Source organism: Triticum aestivum, chromosome 2B (assembly GCF_018294505.1).
Source record: "Triticum aestivum cultivar Chinese Spring chromosome 2B, IWGSC CS RefSeq v2.1, whole genome shotgun sequence".
NCBI classification, from domain to species: domain Eukaryota; kingdom Viridiplantae; phylum Streptophyta; class Magnoliopsida; order Poales; family Poaceae; genus Triticum; species Triticum aestivum.
Window position 1 is genome coordinate 714,369,604 of NC_057798.1, and position 9,872 is coordinate 714,379,475.

At 42.5% G+C, this 9,872-nt stretch overlaps 1 pseudogene; it reads right to left on the reverse strand.

Annotated features, from left to right (window-relative positions):
* Positions 1-1,849: 1,849 nt before the first annotated feature.
* LOC123042245 (double-stranded RNA-binding protein 4-like) lies at positions 1,850-3,703 on the reverse strand (annotated as a pseudogene).
* Positions 3,704-9,872: the final 6,169 nt, after the last annotated feature.

Consider the following 9,872-nt stretch of genomic DNA (forward strand, 5'->3'; position numbering starts at 1 on the left):
AGCCCCCGACGCCCTCCCGGAAGGTCAGGTGGCACCCACAGGCGCCACTGCGCCGGTGTCGGCCATGCCGACAGGGGTTTCCCCCGATCCCAACCCGCACCTAGGGCGCTCCAGAGCCTGCCAGCAAACCAACCACCACCCTGCGCCAACGTGGTCATGAGGATCCCACGCCGTCTCACCACAGCATCGCGAAGTGAGGATCGCACGGTAAAGAATTAGAGCCGAGCCTAGGGCATCAGCACCGTCGGCATGCGGGAGGGCCCTACCTCCACCGGCAGCGACGGTAGCCGTCCGGACGCAATACCAGGAGCACGCCAGGCTCGTGGGCCCACAGGCCCGGCCGAGCCCTTGTGGGCCCGCAAAGCTCCCGTCCTCGCGCTGCTGTCGGCACACCGTCGGCGTCGTCGCCCCATATCCGAGCCGCTCCTCCTCCTCACCGCGCCGCAGACAACGAGGCCACGCTGAGGGGCCGGCCCGCTAGGACCCAGATGGGGCCCGCCGGGACCAGATCTGGGCCAGGGGCGCGATGTCGGCCACCCAGCACCACGCCGCCCCGCCGCCAAGGAGAGGCACCGACACCACGCCCGCCGCCGGCCGCCGCTGCAGGGCAGCCGGACCGCAGCCAAGCCGGGCTGCACTGCCGCCGCCTCCCTGCCCCGGGAGGGAGCACGCGCGCGGGGGGACTAGAAGGCCCACCGCCACCGGCACCACCCGGGCCAGCGCCGGGGGCGTCCGCCGGCGGCGGTGGGGGAGACGGGGGAGGAGGGGGCCCGCGGGTGAGGAGCTCGAGCTCCGCCCCGGCCACCTCCCGGGGAGGCGGTGCGAGACGGATCTGGATGGGGAAAGGGGGAGGGAGGAAGGGGACGGAGGCGGGGCGCGAGGCCGGCGGCGACGGGAGGGGAGGAGGGGGAACCCTAGCCACCTAGTCGCGGGAGGGGAGTTCTTCTTTTACCAGCCTCCAAGAATCACTCACTCACTGCGCGCCATGGAGATTGCCATGGCATCGAGTTGCTCTTATATAAGGCATGACCGGTCACTGTTCGTGGACGTGTCTGACGCGTCTACGGGCTTTTGAAGGATTGAATTTGTTGAGTCCGGCTATAGATGCTGTAAGTTACTAGTACTACAAGCAATTTGGCAAGCTTGATTCAGGAACGATGGTTGTATCGGAGAAAAAACACTAGTTAAAAATATCACAGTTACTAACCTTGGTTCATTCTACCGCAGAAACCTCGGGTGAATGGTTATCGGTTACATTCACATGTCATGAGTAAGAGTAAGAAAAAATAGCAGTGATGTGTCCCTTAATTAAACCGCACGTCAACGATAAAAAACAGTTGCGCCTCTCCTCCCGCACGCCACTGGTAATAATGCAATTACCAATGATGTGCACACATTTTTTGCACCCTACAGTGGTATGACCCATATCAATGACGTGCCCCCCTCCTCCCCAATTGTTACCAGAAACTTCTAGAGTGCGCTCCCGCCGTAAATCTACAAAACCGAAAATCTATCTAGACGGAGGAAAAAGAAAAAGGAAAGGATTCTAACACGGTCAAAATAGCGATCGACTAACTACAACGGTGACTATCAACACCAACCATCTTTTGACATCACAAAGACAACAAAAGATGTTCTTCACCGGCAACCCCTTCAGAAAGGTAATGATGACCAAACAACACTATCCCCGGATCGAACCATCGAAGGTCAAATCATGGATTTTCACGTTAAAGCACCCCGGAGATAAATGAACCATTAAAGCATCATAGCTAAAACACATCAATTCACATGGTGTCACCCAAGCGCTACAGATGGCACGCTAAAACAAATCAATTGTTCACATCCAGGCACTACCTGTAAGGTATTGAGAAAGAGTAATTTTAACATGCTCCCTTTTACCCACCTCTTTTCACATGGAGATAACACTTGCGCAAGAGAAAGTTAGCAATGCAGATAGCACGAAAATCATTCAGAACTGCTCTTTTGCTTTTTTGCCGCCCGGGAACTCTTTGCCACTGCACTTGTTGGTTTTCTCTTAGCGACCAGGATCGAGGGCAAGAGATGATCTTCTGTAGCAAGAATCGACTTGAGCGCAGCACATGCAGCCTTCTGTTCCGACAGCCTTTTATTCTTAGCACGGTCGTCGCTGACATATGAAATACCCTCAAAGAGAACACTTGATTTCCAGTATGTCATCTCAAGCTCTTTGACTATGGAGGAAGAATAGACAGGTAGGATTGACTTGGATTTAAGTGCAAACTCATGCAGAATAGATTTCGCACATAATTCATCCTAAAACAAAATGAGTTGTAATCAGGCTAAGCCCATATATTCAGACTAGCTAGAAGAATACAGTAGTAGGCTGGATAGTAAAACAGGAAGATAAAATATGGATTAACAGTACGGGTCTGTCTAGGGCACATCTAAATGTGCCCTAATTATTGCACATCTAAGTGCTCAATCAAACTAGAAAGAAAAAAGACAAAAGAAAATGCTTGCACGAATCTTAGTGTAAAACCAATGATATAGGACTTAGATGTACAATACTTATAGCACATCTAGATGTGCTTTAGCAAAACTTTAACAGTATAAGCTTACAAAAAGGCTACTTATAATGTCAAGTCACTTGTTCAGCAAGATGAAGTTTAGAGTATGAGAGTTGAACTCTACTTCGCGTATGATAGGCAAACATACAGACGTTCTTATTTGCAAAATTGGTACTTACAATATTTAATTGGTTATGCTAGAGCACTATAGCTTTAAACTTAGCGCTGATAATATTGCATCTCCAAGCTGGGCGTCTATTTATCACTTATCAGATGCACAACCTTCCATCGTTGTTGAAAGTTCAGTTTAACAGGCTACACCTTGCTCATGATAGACAGACATAAAGTAATGCTGAGTTACAAAATTGATACAACTCAAGCTGGACGTTTATTTATCAGACTGACCTTCCATTACTGTTCAAAGTCAGTTTCAGGGGCTAATTTGCAGACGATATTATATAAATAAACATAAAAGCATTAGTTGCAAAATTGATACAAAACTTATTTTTTTATGCTACAACATTATAGCAGAAAACTTGGAATATAACTACTCCATCTCCAAGCTGGATAGACGACACGCAAGTACAAAACAGAATCCCCGTACCTTCTCGATCCTCAAGGTAACATCATCACATTTACTCAACAGGCTTGTGCAAGCAACTTGAGCAGCATCTAATTCTGCCTCTTTGCGCTGTAGATGGGCCTCCAATGAACAGAAAGTATCATCATTCACTTTGACCTCAGACCTGAATTTCACATTATGCAGTTCTCCTTCAATTTTTGTGACATAGATGGGAAACATCTGGTACATCCTTAAACAATATGTCTCTAACTTGTTTCTGTAATAATAACCTACATAGCAAATTATTACTAGTTAATATGTGAACAAAGAACATAAAAAGGACACGCAATATACATAAGTAATGCAAAAAATAGAGCGGCATTCACCTTGAGTGCTGATTGGTTCCTTTAATTGATCGAAGGCCTCAAGAAGAGTAGGACCATTGTACCAGTCGAGATGAGAGCCTCTCTTAGAGATATGAGATATTGTTCCCTTCTTCATCACAACTTATCGGGATAATTACGGCATTGGACCCAGATTTCACAAAATGCGAAGAGAGTTGTCCCTCTACTGCATTGTAACTGTGCTCATCCATCTACACAGATAATAACACCAGATTGTAACATAAACTGATAAAACTAAACAACTACTCCCTTCGTCCCATAATATAAGAACGTTTTTTATACTACACTAGTATACAAAACGTTCTTATATTATGGGACGAAGGGACTACGATACTAAAACTCTATATAATATGGCAGATGTATACGAACCTTGCAGCAGCAGATGATCTGCTTACCACCATTGAGAAAGCCATGTTGTTCTATATTAGCCTCAGAACCGCTAGTTGTGGACTCAGTCATCATCACAACAATGCAATCGGCTTTCTCTGCTTTATCGATTACACAAAAAATGTAGTTGCTGGTCTCGAACTTCCACAGGAGAGATTGATCTCTAAGCTCCTTCTTGGCAACCTCAAGGAGATACTTAAGTGGACCCTAGGGATTTTTCTCAAGTTCCGCTATGACACTCCTGCTGATAGCACCCAGCTCTCTTATGAGAGAGTTATACATGGTATCGTTCATCTCACCAAGAAAAAAGACGTTGATGTGTCTCTTCTCTTTTCCCATGTTGTATGTACCTTGAAAAAAAAGAAGCAACGAACGGCCCACGTTAGAGATGAGTAAAATCAAGACATTGATCATTGGGCATTAGTATATTGACGAATACGTGCGAATAGATCTTACTGGTAGATAAAGATGATCATGACAGTGTTAGCGCACTATGCGATAGGGCAAGATGAATTGTGTACGTGAAACCGCTAAAATAAAATATTCGTTCAATGGAACAAATAAACAACTGAGACGATCGAGAACTGCAGCTAACAACGGACCAATTCCTAACTACTGCAATAGTTACATGAGACGAGACACAACCGCGGAGCTGAGAGGCAGCAAGGCACGGCTTTGACTGGGAACGAATCTATACCAGGTCCAGCTCCGAGATCCGTAGATAGGACACAACACCTGAGCTAAGAAAGTGATCCACACTTCTTACCGGAGATCGATGAGGTAGCCGCGGTGGTTTGGGCTGGCCCTGGCTGCGGCAGCTGCGCCGTCTCTGACTTGCGGAGGTGCTGGCTGCAGAAGTTCACCGGAGGTACTAGGTATTTGATGAGTCTCCAACTCGCCAACGCTACTTTTCTTTTTTCTATTCTGATTCTTTTTTCTTTCTTCTATTCTGATGAGGGATGAGGGAAACGCCAACGCCAATTCCGCGCACGCAGTGTTGTAGTACAACTACAAGCAGGAAGGCTCAAACACTACGGGCCCGTTCGCTTTAAAGGAAACGTGGTTTCTTAGGTATTTTTTCCTTCCGTTTCTAAAAAAAAGGTATTTTTTCCTTCCATGCCTTCGTTTCAAAGGAAGGTGTTACATCATTCCATAGGAAAGTCCACCTCCTCTATATAACGTACGCAGGCGTCATATAGATAGGAAACACCCGCGTCAGCCGAAATGAGCCAGAAGTATGGCAGCCCATTTACATTATGCTAATATTTGTGCGAAAATACACATTAACAAAACATAACATTTTTTACCAAAATATATTTATATGTAAAATATACTTTTCAAATAGTTTTCAATATCTAAAAATTAATAAAAACAAATACTTAATAAAATATTCATCTTGTGTCTAAAAATGTTTAATGTGTATTCGCAAAATGTTCACCGTATATTAAAAAAATATTCAGTTTGTTTTTCATAAATGGTTATTGTGCATTTAAAAACTGTTCATCAAACATGAAAAAATGTTTCCTATATATTTAGAAAAGATAATCATATATTAAAGAAAATCTGCATCCGTTTAAAATATTTTGCAATATTTTCATAAAAAAGTAAATCATAAAAAAGTAGATTAATAAATGAAAAATAAATATCGTAAATTTTAAATAAATACCCAGCAAAAAACTGAAGAAAAAAACGGAAGAAAAAAATATAGAGAAATGAAGAAAACCATGCATGGAACCTTCTAGACTGTTCACAAAACTGGATGGGGGACTATCTATACAAAAACCAAACTAGTGAGCGCCATTGGAACAAACGAGTCGCAAATAAGAAATGGCAGATCGTATTCCCTGCATAGGCCGTGGAATAGCGGTCAATAGCATACTGCTCCTGCGAGTTTGAACATTTTTCCAGTTCAAGAGCATTTTTTTCAAACTCGTGGAAATATTTTTGAAAGTCGTGAACACCTTTTCAAACTGACATTTTTTTTGAAATTGACAAACCTTATTTTAATTCATGCAAATTTTATTGATGTTCGTGAACTTTTTCTAAATTAGTGAACATTTTTTGAACCCACACAAGAAAAGAACTTCATGATTTTTTTGAATGCATGACCATTTTTCTAAATCATAAAAATGTTTCAAATCCAGAAACATATTTCATCAAATTTGTAAACATTTTTTCAAAATTTCCACGCCTTTATTCAAAATTCATATATTTTTTTTGAACTAATGAGCATTTTTAATAACAATAATTTTTTAATTGGCTGATATTTTTCGAATTTGCAAAAAATATTTAGATACATGAATGTTTTTGAATTCACGAACAATTTTTCAAATTTGTGAAATTTTCGAATTGACGGTTATTTTTAAATTTAAGAACATTTTTTTGAACACGCGGCCATTTTTTGAATCCGAGAGCATTTTTAAAATTCTTGAATATTTTTTGAAATTTGAATTTTGTTTGAAATCATGGACATTATGAATAAAAACAAAAAAAGCAAAAGGAAGAAATTTGGGCGCAACGCGCTCGCACATGGCCGACCAAAATCCCGCTCGGGAGGAGGGGGGTGCGCATTTGTGCGCTCTCCCCCGCGCAGGTCGCTAAATAGGAGGTCTCATAATAAACCGGAGGAAAAGATACTGCAGTTGCTGCACTTGAACCAAACAATACTAATCTTGTTACAGGGCCAACCCAATTCGGTCGCCCGCGAGCGTTGTGTTGTCCATATGACGCATGTGGGTGTCCAACAGGTTTCACCGAAAAGTCTAGGTAATAGTACCAACTTCATAGGTCCTTAAGGCCACATGTTTAGGGTTGCAGGAACATAGATGGGGCAAGCTCTTGGTGGCGCTCTTGGAACCCAGTCACACACACTACAGCAATCAGCTTCTTTGCCGTTTGGCATGGTAGACGACAAAGGAACCAAAAGCAGACGTCAAACCTCTTTGCCGTTTGCCACCAATGGCAAAGCTGCCCGGCAAAGAAAGCTACGGTAAACTGGTTCTTTGCCGTCCGCTTTCTCTAAGCGGACGACAAAGAATGTGGACGGTAAATAACAGACGTTAGCCACATTAGGTGGCTGACGGCAGCCTTTGCCGTCTGCCAGCGGACGGCAAACGTCCACATCCTTTGTCGTCTGCCACAGACGGCACAGTAACCAAATGGTATAGCTCCCAGATTGCACAGGTTCCTGCCACGTGTCCTCTTTGCCGTCAGTGACAGACGACAAATTTCCCTTTGCCGTCAGTGGAAGACGGCAAAGAGGCTGCATTGCCTCTTTTTTTTCTTCTGTTTTTTCTTATATTCAAGTATTTTCACAGCAAATAGATTATACACAGTATAAAGTTACTACTATACACAATACTAGATGAAGAAGACACCAACATCATGAGCAGATCTTCTTTTTATAAAGGGGGGGAATACACAGTACAAAGTTACTACTATATTTCAACGGTCTAAATTACACGAGTGTAAAATATGTACACAACGTTATTATGTTCTCTTGTGGTATAATCACATAAATTGATAAAATTTCCTCTATTCTCAGCCGTAGGTAAGGGATGGCTTGATGTACATGCACATCGGCGGGTCAATCTTCATGATGGACAATATCAAAGAAGGGATGCTCCAAATACCATCACCACATATCAAACCAGAAGCAATCGCACCTACAAAGTCCACAGACTCTTTACGGTTCACCCTCTTCCAGACAAACAAGATGATAGTGCCAACAAAACATGTCAATCACAAAGTATGCCCCAACGTAAAATGGAACAACCATGGGCATCGGGAGTGGGATGAAATTTGACACCCTTGTTGGAGTGACGTCTCGTGGGAGGTTGATTGCTATGGCTGCAAAGAAGAAGACATAGCAGATTGCTAGGCAGTGTTGCGGTAGCATCGAGAATCCTTCGACGCCATGATTGACATCTCATGGTAGATGACAGCGTATGGAGCTTTGAACATGCCATCAAGATTGCCAATATCGAATGCCATCCAGTAAAGCCAAAAGGTGAGGGTGCAATGACACAACCAAGAGCGGTCCCAATCAACTGTGACACAAACATGGACCTTGGCGAAGAGAGGGTGAGGTAACTAGTCTTGAAGTCCTGCATGAGATCACTGACAGTGGATATTATGGACATCATAACACCACAAGCTGCTAACCAGCGATCACACCTCCATGATGGGCAACCCATGAGGCAAAAATCAAAAGGCCTATCTTTCCATATGTCGATGCAAGGTTCCAGTTTGTTAGGCCAGTGCCATATGAGTTGCAGAGGCCGAGTATCCAACACATATAATTTCATCATACATGCATAGTTCCATCCAACCATACATAGCAAGTTCCACATACAGGCATCCAACCATACATATTACAATAGTTTCATCCAACCATACATGCATATATAGTTCATCGGTACAAAAGAAACAGATAAAGGGATAACAAGAACTCCATCAATGCAAGCTTCCGTGACGTGAATGAAATCTGCAAAATGGGAAATAAGAAAGTTAGAAGAAGAAGATTAGAAGAAGAAGAAGAAGAAGAAGAAGAAGAAGAAGAAGAGGAAGAAGAAGAAGAAAATGAAGAAGAAGAAGTATATGATATTTATGAGCCAACTTAGGTAAAAATGACATTTATGAGCTAACTTAGGTAAAAACAACATTTACGAGCCAACTTAGCTAAAATGGATCATTTTGGAACTAACCTAGCTAAAATGGATCATTTTGGAGCTAACCTAGGTAAAATGGATCATTTTGGAGCTAACCTAGGTAAAATGGATCATTTATGAGCTAACTTAGCTAAAATGGACCATTTTGGAGCTAACCTAGGTAAAATGGATCATTTTGGAGCTAACCTAAGTAAAATGAATCATTTATGATCTAACCTAGCGAATATGGATAATTTTGGAGCTAACCAAGCTAAAATGGATCGACTTGTAACTAACTTAGGTAAAATGGATCATTTTGGAGCTAACATAGGTAAGATTAATCATTTTGGAGCTAACCTAGGTAATCATGCTATTTTTCATTTAACTAAGCAAATTATGCCATTTTTGACATAAGTAAGGTAAGTATAGGTATTTATTGAGCTAACCTAGGTAACTATGCATATTTGATGTCTGGTAGAACTATGTCGATATTTCCCCGAAGAGGAAGGGATGATGCAGTATAGCGACGGTAGGTATTTTCCTCAGTGAAGAGACCAAGGTTATCGAACCAGTAGGAGAAACTCCTCACACCACGTAAACAACACTTGCACACAAATAACAAATACTCGCAACCCGACGTGTTAAAGGGGTTGTCAATCCCTTTCGGGTACGGCGCCTCAAGATAGGCAAATAACATGAGGTAAAAGTGGTAGATAGGATAAATAGATTGCAGAACAAACAAATTGCAGCAAGGTATTTTTGTATTTTTGGTTTAATAGATCTGAAAATAAATGCAAAGGAAAATAGATCGCAAAAACAAATATGATGAAAAGAGACCCGAGGGCCGTAGGTTTCACTAGTGGCTTCTCTCGAGAAAAATAGCAAACGATGGGAAAACAATTACTGTTGGGCAATTGATAGAACTTCAAATAATCATGATGATATCCAGGCAATGATCATTATATAGGCATCATGTCCAAGATTAGTAGACCGACTCCTGCCTGCATCTACTACTATTACTCCACACATCGACCGCTATCCAGCATGCATCTAGTGTATTAAGTTCATGAAAAAACAGAGTAATGCAATAAGAATGATGACATGATGTAGACGGGATCCGTTTATCTATTGCGGAGATATAGATCCCATCTTGTCATCCTTAGTAGCAACGATACATACGTGTCGGTTCCCCTTCTGTCAATGGGGTCAAGCACTAAGATCGAACCCACTACAAAGCACCTCTTCCCATTGCAAGATAAATAGATCAAGTTGGCCAAACAAAACCCAAATATCGGAGAAGAAATATGAGGCTATAAGCAATCAT